Source organism: Dermochelys coriacea, chromosome 8, assembly GCF_009764565.3.
Source record: "Dermochelys coriacea isolate rDerCor1 chromosome 8, rDerCor1.pri.v4, whole genome shotgun sequence".
In the NCBI taxonomy this organism is placed as follows: Eukaryota; Metazoa; Chordata; order Testudines; family Dermochelyidae; genus Dermochelys; species Dermochelys coriacea.
In genome coordinates this window covers 21,920,051-21,932,174 of record NC_050075.1, presented here as the reverse complement: position 1 = coordinate 21,932,174, position 12,124 = coordinate 21,920,051, and positions in this window count along the sequence as shown.

Genomic DNA, 12,124 nt, shown 5'->3' with positions numbered 1-12,124 from the left:
TGGGTGACATCTATGCAGCCCCATTGCCTTCAGTGCAGGAGTGAACTAAATTGCTCCAAGGAGAAAAGTCCTGACCTATTAGAAGCTGGTGGAATTTCATGCAGAAACTCTAGTTGTAAGTCAGTTGGAAAACGAGTGATGTCCAGATGTTGCTCTCTAGTGTAAATCCAGAGTCACTGCCTTTGAAGTCAATGGAGTATTCAAGATGTACCTGAGATCATAAACTGGCCCTTGAAGTCCCTAGATAAGCTGGCAGTCAGGACAAGGGGCAGGGGAGGGGTTAATTTCTGAGATGCTCTGGTTCAGTGGAGCAGCCAGGAGCATAGGCAGCTAGGCTACACAGCCGCATGACAGCCCTTCCCGGCATTTCCCAGAGCCGAGAGGAGGAGACACAGAGACAGGGCAGATGTTCCCTGGGCTGCATGCATTACAATGATAATCAAATGATAGGTTCTTTTCAAGCAAACTCACATTTTCAGACATTAATTTTAGCACTGTCCAAATATTTAGGGGGGAAAAACTACACAAACTGTCTGGAATGGTTGTGGGCTAGCCCCGCTCAAGCATTGCTCAAGCATCGCTGGAGTGCAGTTTTGCTCAGCTCTTTATGAGCATCCTGCAACACAGACAATACATATGTGACTAAAGGAACAGCGCTTCTGAAGAAACTTGGCCTCTATTCACGGAATTCAAATCACAGAAGGAGCTAGAGGGCTTTTGAAATTGACTAGCTGCTTTACCACCCAATAAACACACCAACATCCCAGCATAAACATTCCTGTGAAAGGGTGGAAGTGTTCCTCGAAGAGGAAATCAGAAGAGTGGACACCAGGACGCCTGGGGAGACCTGCCTTGCCATGTGAGAATTTCTATCCTTCCACTTCCCCCTATCTAAGATGCGGATAATAATACAGACCCATCCAACAGGGGAATTGGGAGGCTTAATTAGATGGGTGACTTTAATAGGGTTGCCTGGGGGAGTGGAACTAAGAGCACAAAGCGGCAAATAATTCACCTCTCAGTGTCTAGTTTTCATCAACCTCTCTGGTAGAGTTTATAGCCTTGCCCTGGACAAATCCGTAGGGTTGCCCGCCACATGATCAGCATTTCAGAAGGGCCAGGTTGAGAGCTCAGATAAGTCCCTGAGAAAGGAATAAACCCATCACAGGGACAAATATCCACTTGTGCTGAATAGGGAGAATGGTACAGACAATTAACCATGCTAAAGACTAGGGGCTAAGTCACTCCTGGGGTAACTGCTCTGAACCCAATGTAGTGGCACTGCGGATTCACAAGAGGCCCTACAGCTGTTAAACCCAGACATTTCTGGTGTCTTGCTCCAAATGCTGTCTGCTCTGACAGCACAGGCTTCTGGGAGGAAGCTCCCAGGAACAGCAGCATGCCGGGACCTGCTCTGCGGCTAGGACTCCTTGTAGTTGGATAGAGATTGATACCATAGGTCAGACACTCTGGCCATGAGTTTTCACTACTTGTGCATGTGAAACTTTACATATGCATGTACCTGTAGGTGCATGACACCTACACCACACCACAGCCTATGTGGACAATTTACTGTGCAAAAAATGTGCACGTGAAAAGTTACTCACACTGCCTTGTGAAAGCCAGGCTCTGAAGCAGTTCTGGGGTCAGATCGATCATCTGACATAAAGCAACATCAGGGAACTGAAGTCAGTGGGGCTCTGCTGATTTATAATAGCTCAGGTTCTGCCTGCTGAAGTATCTGAGCTGCTTTCAAGAGTCCTGCTGTGTATCAGGCCATTAAGGTCACAGAAGTTGACTTTAGTTTTTTTGTTTTCCCTTTCAACTTTCCCTGCAGCAATGAGGATTGATTGAAAGAGCAAGCACACTGCCCCCACCCATGAGGTCAGGATCCCAATACGTGGTCAATGGATGGTCCTACCAAACATGAGAGTTTCTTGTAAAACAACCTCAGAGCTTCCTCCCTTCATGGAGGCTCGTTGGCTCTTCTCCCTCAACTTTCCCAGACCTCCTTAGGGGATAACACAGTAAGAGAAATTTAGCCTTGGCAAACATTTCTTCTGTCTTGTTGCTGTAATGGCTTCATCACAGGTCTGTGTTTTTTCCTTCTGTTCCTCACATTGTTTCACTGGGAAACTCAAACTCAAAGCGGTTCCTGCAATTTTGGGGGTGAAATTCAGTTCTGAACATGAGGAACAATCAGCACTAGCCAAGTACGGGACTGGCAGGTACTGCACAAGCTTTCCTCCCCTCCCACCAGCTCTGCCAACCTCAGCAGTGGCCTGCCCATCCCCAGTGCTATTCTAGTCCTTCCTTTTCCTCCACACTTCTTATATACCCAGCCAGTGCACCTCAGTCCGGATCTGCAGCCTCCGCTCCTCCTGCTGATCTAGTTCAGGTACTCCCACAGCTCTGTCAATAACCCTCAGCCATGACTCACAACATCCTCTCTCATTCCCAACTCAGGCACCCTGTGACACTGTTTGATAGTTCTGGGATGTGGACCTAATCATATGTAGGCAGCAGGACTAAACTCATTTACTCTTTTGTTTTAAGGTAGGAGTTGAACTCAGGCCTCCAGAGCTAAATGGCCAATGCAGGAGAATTAAGATCGTTGCATTTCAGTAGCTGGACAGAATTATGTAGTCAGTAAAATCAAATTTCCTTCTAGAATTCCAGTAACTGGACCTGAGCGATTCATGTACAAAGAATACTTTATTCAGCTAATGTGGTCTCTTTTTTTGCCAGAGAAATGCCCACAGATATATGGTGATTTTGTCAAAATTATTGGTTAGTCAAAATCATTCAATGATTTTTTCCCATCAATTTCCTTTTTCTGATGGTTTGATATTCCAAATTTGAAATCTGAGCTGTGTCTCCAGGGGTGGCCAACCTGTGGCTCCAGAGCCGAATGCGGCTCTTCAGAGGTTAATATGCGACTCCTTGCATAGGCACTGACTCCGAGGCTGGAGCTACAGATGCCAACTTTCCAGTGTGCTGGGGGGTGCTCACTGCTCAACCCCCTGCTCTGCCCCAGGTCCTGCCACCATTCCACCCCTTCCCGCAAGACTCCTGCCCCTTCCCCTGAGCCTGCCTTGCCCTTGCTCCTCCCCCCTCCCCACCAGAGCCTCCTGCACACTACAAAACAGCTGATTGGGAGGTGTGGGGAGGGTGGGGGAGTCTCTGATTGGCAGGGCTGCTGGTGGGCGGGAAGCGCTAGGGATTGGAGCGGGGTAGCGGAATTGGGGCTGCTGATATATTACTGTGGCTCTTTGGCAATGTACATTGGTAAATTCTGGCTCCTTCTCAGGCTCAGGTTGGCCACCCCTGTGTCTCTCTTAGATATGATTGGTCATAAGTCATGTGGTATTGTTTGTGCTCCCTGATTGACTGAGCATAACTCTTAACACCACATTTTTGGTGTTAATGCGCACAGAGAAATCAAACCTAAAATTTCATTCTTGTTATTATTTGAGCATGGGATTTAAAATTCACTTAACATTATTAAACTTCAACCACATTAAGTTGCAATTTTTTTGGAAAAATTTTAGTCCAAAGATGGACAAAATTGGAAATTTTTGTGAAAACAGGTTTTTGTCAAAAATTTCCATTTTTTTTGGATTAAACTGAAAAATGAAGTTTTTAAGTTTAGCATTTTTCACCCTTGCCACTCCCTTCCACCTGTAGTGCAATAGCAAAATAATTTTTTTAAAAAGGGTAAAAAGGGAAGGCGGGCATGGGGGAAAGGTAAATGGAGTGGGGAAGGGAGAAAAAAAGAAAACGAGGCATTTTGAAAATGAACATTTTTGATAATTTCATGAAAATTTTCCGATAAAAATTGTTCCTGTTTGAAATCCACAGGACGAAAATGACTGACATTTCTGGCAATTTTTCTTCCAATTTTTTGACAAAATTTGAAGAAATCTTTGCAGAAAAATCTGGTGCAGTGTTTGCCTATTGTGTTACCAGCCTGCAGTGCCTTTAAAGCGGAGACATATTCCCCACAGACCCTGGGGAAAGGAGTTGGACTTTTACGTCATGGCACAGAAAATGATTTTTGGGAGTTAGCAGCAAACGCTTTCTAGTATGTGTTTGCTACAGGCATCACCTAGCTGAACTGGAACATCCGCTAAGGACAAATGTCCTCTAAGCCAGTGCCTCTCAATTTTCCCAGACTACTGTCCCCCTTTCAGGAATCTGATTTTTCTTGCGCACCCCAAGTTTCACCTCACTTAAACTACTTGCTTACAAAGTCAGACATAAACATACAAAAGTGTCACAGACACACTGTTAGTGAACAATGGCTGACTTTCTCATTTTTGCCATATAATTATAAAATAAATCAATGGGAATATAAATATTGCACTTACATTTCAGTGTATAGTCTATAGAGCAGTATAAACAAGTCATTGTCTGTATGAAATGTTAGTTTGTACTGAGTTTGCTAGTGTGTTTTATATAAGCTGTTGTAAAACTAAGTAAATATCTAGCTGAGTTGATGTATCCCATGGAAGATCTCTATGTACTGCCAGGGGTACATGTACCCCTGGCTGGGAACCACTGCTCTAGGGGCTAATCTGAGATCAAGATGATTTCACTTGTGTCCACGGCCAGGTGCCCAGAGGTAAAAGCTGAGGATGCTACTTCACTATGTCACAAGCCTTTCCCTGAATATGACTTCTTTGTTTGTTTGTTTTCATTTTTTCTTACAGCTGCAAGCATCTGCAACGTCCTGACCTTAATCTCACAGTATTTCCCCCTCTGAGACATATGTCACAAAGTACAAAGCTGTTTACTGGAAGGGCTGTGGCTGGCTGGTTAACTGGTTAACTGAAGTTAGTGTATTATTACAACTCTGGTTTGGATTTGGAATGATCACTGTGAGGGAACAGGTCTTCATTATTAAAGCAAAGGAATGGGAGCTGGGGCCCCTGGGTTCTGGTCCTGACTCTCATTGACTGGCTGTGTGATCTTGGGCAAGTCCCTCTGGCTCTCACTGGCTGTTTCCCTAGATCTAGCTGAATTCATTTGGGTGAAGCACGGCAAGATCCTTGGTAGGACGGCGATAGAGAAGGGCAGTGGGTTAGATTGCTATCTGGAATCTCACTATCAGCAGAAGTTTGAAATAGGGTTGTCCTGGAGTCTCCAGGAATTAAAGATTAATCTTTAATCAAAGATTGTCATCTGATGAAACGTTCAGGAATGTGTCCAACCCTAGTTGGCAACCCTAGTTTGAAAGAATGCGGTCCCCTCTCCATTCCAGAAACGTCAATCTCTCCCTGTGGGTAGCTGTGTGTCTCTGTGGTAGCTGCACACTGTCAGCTCATAGTCATAACCCTGGCTCATCCTTGGGGCAGGCCTTGTTCTGTAATATGCTGCAGTCTGCTTTTCCCTCTTGTGGTTCAGTCCAGCCCCCAGCCCTTACTCTAGCTCTAACACGCTCATTTCTATGGTCTCTGGGGATGCCGCATAAGAGGCATGTACCCAAGTGCTATCCTGGCTGAGACCTGAGCTGTTTCTGGCACAGTAGCTGCTGCCACCTACAGGCTGTAACAGTTAATGCCTCAGAGAACAGAATAACATTTGCACTTGGCATTTTTCATCTTCCGAACAGCTTTACAAATATTAACAAATGAATCTTCACACCCCCCTTGGCGGCCAGGGACTATTGTTATCTGTGTTCTGCAGATGGGAAAACTGTGGCAGGGGGCAAAGTGAGTTGCATAAGGCCACAGTAGAAGTCAGAGCCCAGAACTCAGGAGCTCCTGGTGCCTAGCCTGGTGTTCAGACTATTCAATCACCTGGAAGGCTGCCTGCCTAGCTAGTGCTGCTCTCCAGATTCAGGTTTCTGTGTGTGAAATTACATCGAACAGCTTACTGGACTACCAGCAAGAACCTTCACGGTGTCCCCTGCATCTAAGGGCTGTTTGATGGGCTATGGCTATGTGACTTGTACTGAGTCCCAGTCCAGTTTACAGGGAACAAACAGGCATCTCAAGGAATCCATCCCCTCAATTGCCCTTGTGTTGGCAGCCTCAGCAGAGCCAAGCCCTGGGGACTCCTCCCCTCTCAGCTGTGGAGGCAGTCCATCCAGGTCAGGGTTCAGACACATCAGCACTACCTGCCCCTGCTCCAGCCGTACAGATCTGGGGATCTAAACAGAGGACTTCAGGCTCTAGCACTGTCAATCTGGGGATGCCAGACAATGCTCAATTCACCTGGAAAATTTAAGGGGAAATTTAAAGGATTTCCAGCAAAGATCCTTTGCTCAGTTACCCAAATCAAGCAGAAGTTATGCAATAAAGGGCTGTGCTCCAAAACTCATTAATGTCCTTTATTGTGCATAGCAGAACTGGAAACTGCAATCAAAAGTTCTTCCAAGGTTGTTTATTAGTTTTGCAGATAACAGTGGCCAAGTGCCGGCTGGGGGGCTGTGATACTGCAGAGTACAGGCTCCTCTGACATTCCAGAGGTAGAGGAGGAAGGGGAACTGGCTTTTTTTTTTTGTCTGACAGACTGTGTAAGTGTAACAATGGTGTTTTTGATTGCCTGCCAGTGGATCTGTGCAGTGTGGCTGAGCTGAAGGTTTAGCAGACTAGTTTAATGAGGTTTGTCCATGTCCCTTATCAGAGTTCCTGTCAAGGTTTCTGCCGGAGCTGCCTCCTGCCAGGTGCAGCAAGCAGATTCCAGTTGCCCTTTGGCCTTTAGTCAGCTGGCCAGCCCCTCCCCTGCCCCATGTAGCAGGAGCTCCTCCTCACTACCCTGCATGCTTGGCTGTTGTGGTCTAGGATGTTCCCCTACCTCTCTATTCAGGGGCACACTGTGCTTCCAGGCAGCGATCAACATGGTGCACAGAAGCCTTTGGCAGGGATTGGAGAGCAAGGAAACAAAATCCGGATGGGCCCATAACATTTGGGACGCACGGCCCGTCTGCTAGGAATCCATCCAGGCTAGGGAATACAGAGATCTAAATGCAGGGTGTGGCTAGTGAGTGAACCCTGACACTGAGCATAATCGAGCCCCTCCTCCACCCCTTTGTGACCACCTGGACCCATCTCCCCTGCCATTCACCCTCACTCAGCCCCAATTCCCATCTGTGACCCATCTCCCCGGCCATTCAGCATCACTCAGATCAAACCTCTACTCTCTCATCATGCAGCCCTATGGTTACTGTAGTAGTTACTCACATGGGAAAGTGATGTTGGCAAAGTACCTGGGTATTTTGGCTGCCTTTAAAGTGGGGAATGTTTTGTCATTTTTGAAAAAAGCTTCACTGAATCTCTCTGCTTCCTTTTGTTCTTCATTTCAACCCCCCTTCCATCTTTTGTCTTTAAACAAGGAGAGCCAGCAGATGTTCCCAGCCTGCTCTCGGCAAACCATCAGGCCCACAGAGTAGTTTGGGAATCTGTGTCCCACAGGAAACCAGCTGGGAGTTGCCACTTTTAGGTCTGTAGCCCAAATGTGCTCTGAGCGGTGACTTTTGGAGCCTTTACCTCAGGTGGCTTCTTGTTTCCATTTTACAGTGAATGTAACACTCATGAAAGGTTCTGTATCGCCAGGTCTGGAAACCACAGTTGCCTCTCTGCAGAGTATCACGGGCAACACGGACAAAAGCATCTTCTGCAGCCTCCACCTTGGTCTTGAAAGTTCACCTTTAAGGGAGAGAAGGCAGATCACTCTTCCTGATCCATTCAGTCTTTGACCTTTTTGCATAGACTGACAGCGCTGGGGGTTCTGTGCTGATGGCTTTTGTGACAAGAATGCCAGCCTAGCAGGACCTGGACTAAGCCTCCCAACTCATTTCACACCATCTGAAGTGGACTGGTCAGAATCAGTGCAGATGATGGGGAGACTCTGGACCTTTCACTTGTTTTGTCCTTGGAGAGGTGCAGGGGTATCACATGAGGAGTCTCTGCTCCATTGCAGAAGAGTCAGTGGCAGCCAGCAGAGTGTCTGGGACTGAACTCTCCATGGACTCCAAGGCTGGGTAGAAATCTCTGCAGAGCAGAGTGTACACTTGCATGCTCTCACCCAGTTCCTGCATGTCACTCTGTGTTCTCTGTGGGGCCTGGTTCTCATGCAGAAACCTTAGGGAAGTCTTTGAAATTTGCCTCTTTCTGCCACAGAGATGCGAGCAGCCCTTTCACACTCTTTATTATAACAGTTTCTGAGGACAGTCAGGGACAAGCATGTAGAGAGGCAGAAGGTAGGAGTGTTGGATTGAGGATGATGGTATCAGGACTTTGTGAGCCAGATTCTTGGTTCTGGTTAGCTGTGCTTAGGGCTGATAGAAACCATTACATCACCTTTGAGCTCCCCTGCACCTGGAGCTGGTGTCTGTTTTCCTCTGCACTAGCAGCAGTAAAGTCTCCTACGGACCATTCCATAATCTGAGAACTGCTGGAGTACAAAATGTTCTTGCAAGCCACAGGGGTAAAGGAAAAGAGTGGGGCAGAGCTGGCATAGAATGGGCTACACCTATTTTATGCCACCTGGGGATTCCCCTACATCAGCTTTCATGAGCAAAGCCAAGCTGCTAGGGGGGCTGAGAATCGGTCCCCTATATATCCAGGAGCCCTATAGATCCAAGAAAGGGCACATGATAAGTGATAGTGACTTATAGCATAGGGAAGATGGCCATCTTATTTCCCCTCCATGGTTAGCCACATGGAATTATGGGCCTGATTCTGAACTGAGTTATCCTGGGGTATAAAACAACCAAGTGAGTAACGGTGCTTGGGAACCATAGTGATTCTCACCTCAGAAGTACCCTGGATAGCTAGCCACCCTCTGTGAAAACATGCTGTTATCACTCTTACTTCACTCTTCCTCCCACCTTGTTGGGTATTTCACCCACCTCTTGTGCATTGTTTGTAAGCTCTTGGAGGAGGAACTGTCTTTTGCTGTGGTTCTGGTACAATACCCAGCACAATGAGGCCCTCACTGCTGGGAGCCTCTGGCCTCTACCACAGTCCAAAGAATAAATGACACATTTGCTTAGAAACAACAGAACTGAATTTAAAAAGCAGAACCTCTGAGATGGGAAACTCCAGATGGCGTGTAGAACTAATCCTCACAACCACCTTATCGCAGGGCAATGGGAAATGTTCTCACTTCCTTCGTCCCACTGCTTATCTGTGGCCTTCACTTTTGTCCCTGATTAGTCCGGAAACTCTTCTGGGCAGTGAGTATGTCTTTGTGTTTGAAGCACCAGGGACACTCACAGTGTTAAATACAAGCGATCACAATAATATGAATTAATTAATAACCAAATTCATGTTTTCTCACGGAGCAACAGAGATCAAAGCCACAGCCTACACTGCTCTCAGTCAGCTCCTAAGCCACCAATGCTCTCAGCCACTCTCCCGCATGGCTTTGTCGCCTGACTAATCAATTTAAACACAGCTGCAACTACACCATTTGTTGCAACAATGTACCTTTTTGTGTGCTCTAAGCAGCTTCTGGCCAATAGAAACACAGCAGATCCATGTGGCCTAATTTTCAAAGGTGCTGAGCATCTCTAGCTCTGACTGAAAACAATGAGAGCTGCAGGGGGGAGGCTAGGTTCAGCATGTGGGAAAATTAGACACATGGTGTGCAGCTTAGTCCAGTTGCATAACTTTGAGTTGCTGGACTAATTGAGTAGCACTGTACAACAGACAGCTTCAGCTGACTGCAGTTCACGCAGATGAAAGGAGGTTAAGAAGCATGCATAAGGAAGAAGTGGATCAGTGAAAGGTTCTTGATACTGAGCTACATGTCTGAGGTATGAATGAAAAGAGTCCATAAAGGCAGGACCAGCTGGCTCCATTTCAAGGTGTGGCCATGGCACAGCTGCAGCTATGCGGCTGTAGCACCATAGTGTAGATGCTCCCTTCCTTAACGGAAGGGGGTTTTCCAGTGGTGCAGGTAATCCGCCTGCCTGAGCAGCAGTGACTATGTCGACGGAAAAATTCTTTCGTCGACCTAGCTGGAGCTATACCGGAGGTTAGGGTGGCTTAACTAAGTCTCTCAGGGGTGTGAATTTTTCAACCCCTCGAGCAATGTAGCTAGGTCAATCTAAATGTTATGTGTAGACCAGGGTTAGGTGATCTCCAGATACAGCATTGCTGCCTACTGTTTCAGTCACGCCCGCCGATGGGGGGGCAAAGGAGGCAATTGCCCAGGGTCCCGAGTGATTTAAAAGGGCCCATGCTGTGGCAGCTGGAAACCCCAGACCCTTTTAAATTGCCTGACTAGGCCGCAGGGCTCCTAGGCAAGCATGGGGTGGTACTGGCGGTGGCAAAGGCAGCAGGGTGGGCACGTGGAAGCCCTGGCCGTGCTGGAAGAGCACACCCAGCAGCACAGCTGGCAGCAGCTCGCTGGGCACCAGCCAGCACAGGCGTGGCACTGCCCAAATGTCAGGCGGACCGCGTCCGCACAGACGCACCTTGTGCATGCTCTAGCTGTTGCACGTGGTCTAGCTCCGCGCCCATGTGGCGACGCCATGCCGGACCTGGGGGCCCATTGACTGTACTGCCCTGGGCATGGAATTGCTGTCGGCAGGCCTGGTTTCAGTGAACCCCTCCAATCCTGCCCAGCCAAACACATGCCCAGCAAATGGTCTCCTCCCACCCTCCCTCCATGCTGTCCACTGCCCAGGCAAGAAACAAGTTTTCCTCCTTGCTGCCCAATGTCCCAGGGCCTTCCTCTTTGTACCTGGCCTTCTAGGGGCACCCAGGAAACAAGACTATACCCCTCGCCCCCTTAATGCCTGGCGCAATCAAGAAGCAGGTTCCCCCACCCCTGAGCCGCCTGACATGCCAGAACTTGTTTGCAGCTTGCAGTGCATCAGAAGTTGCAGGATGGACATGAGCTCTGGGCAGCCGGGTTTTTTCTTCCCTTTGGCGCTGTGTCAGAGTGACTTAGAATGCTAGGCCAGAAAGCAAATGGCTGGGTCAGCCCACGTAGACCTTCCACCGGAGGAGCTCAGTGCCTTGCTAACACTGACAGACTCTCCTCACCCCCATTTTACAGAGGAGGAAGCTGAGGGCAGAGAGGGAAAGTGATTTGCCCTGGGTCGCACTTCAATAGGGCGATCACCCTTGTGGGATGGAAATAAGAGACAACCGCGGGAAAGATAAGGGACAACGCTTTTTTTTTGAAGGGACGTTTTAGGGAAACTCCATTCCCCTTTCCACTGCATGTATTTTTCTCCCCTATACATTTCTACTGCCTGCAAGTATGTGATGCAATTATCATGAGCTTCAATTTAATGTTTAAAATGGTCAAAGGATGACGCTTAAGGGACAAATCAATGAACTGTGGGATGGGTGGTCACCCTAAGGGACAAATCAATAAACTATGGGATGGGTGGTCACCCTAAAGGACAAATGAATGAACTATGGGACAGGTGGTCACCCTACACAGCAAGTCAATGGCAGAACCAGGAACTGCAGTCACATCGCCTGACCGTAGAGCTGTGCATAAAACCTCTAGATTATGAGAAACCCCCATTGTGCTGCCCCAGCAGAAGAGTCCTCTCCCCTACGTTCATGGCAGCTATCAGACTGGGGCCCAAGTCTCTCCTCATCCCCTTCCAGTCCAAGCCATCTCTCCTGTGGTTGTCTCTGTTTCCTCACCCTTCTTTCAGAGTAGCAGCCGTGTTAGTCTGTATTCGCAAAAAGAAAAGGAGTACTTGTGGCGCCTTAGAGACTAACAAATTTATTTGAGCATAAGCTTCGAGCATCCGACGAAGTGAGCTGTAGCTCACGAAAGCTTATGCTCAAATAAATCTGTTAGTCTCTAAGTCACCCTTCTTGTCACCTGCTCTAGGGCCTGATGACAGAGCAGAGCTTTTCCACTCAGAGTTGATGTTTAACCAGCATTAAAACATATCAACCTCAAGGGCACAGAGGGGAGTCAGAGGCCTGGGGAAGCTGGAGAGCAGGGCAGGTAGCCAGGCCGGAATAGCTAGTTTAGTCAAAACAACAGCTCAAGAACAAGACGGACAGGCTGCTGGTCCAGCCTGGACCGATGCTAATCTGGCTCAAAAGAACCCCAACCTGTTTTCCAGCTCCTGGTGGATTTACTTGCTGGAAACCCAGCTCTGAGGTAGCTTTGGTGCTTCCCGTATGTGAGCCAG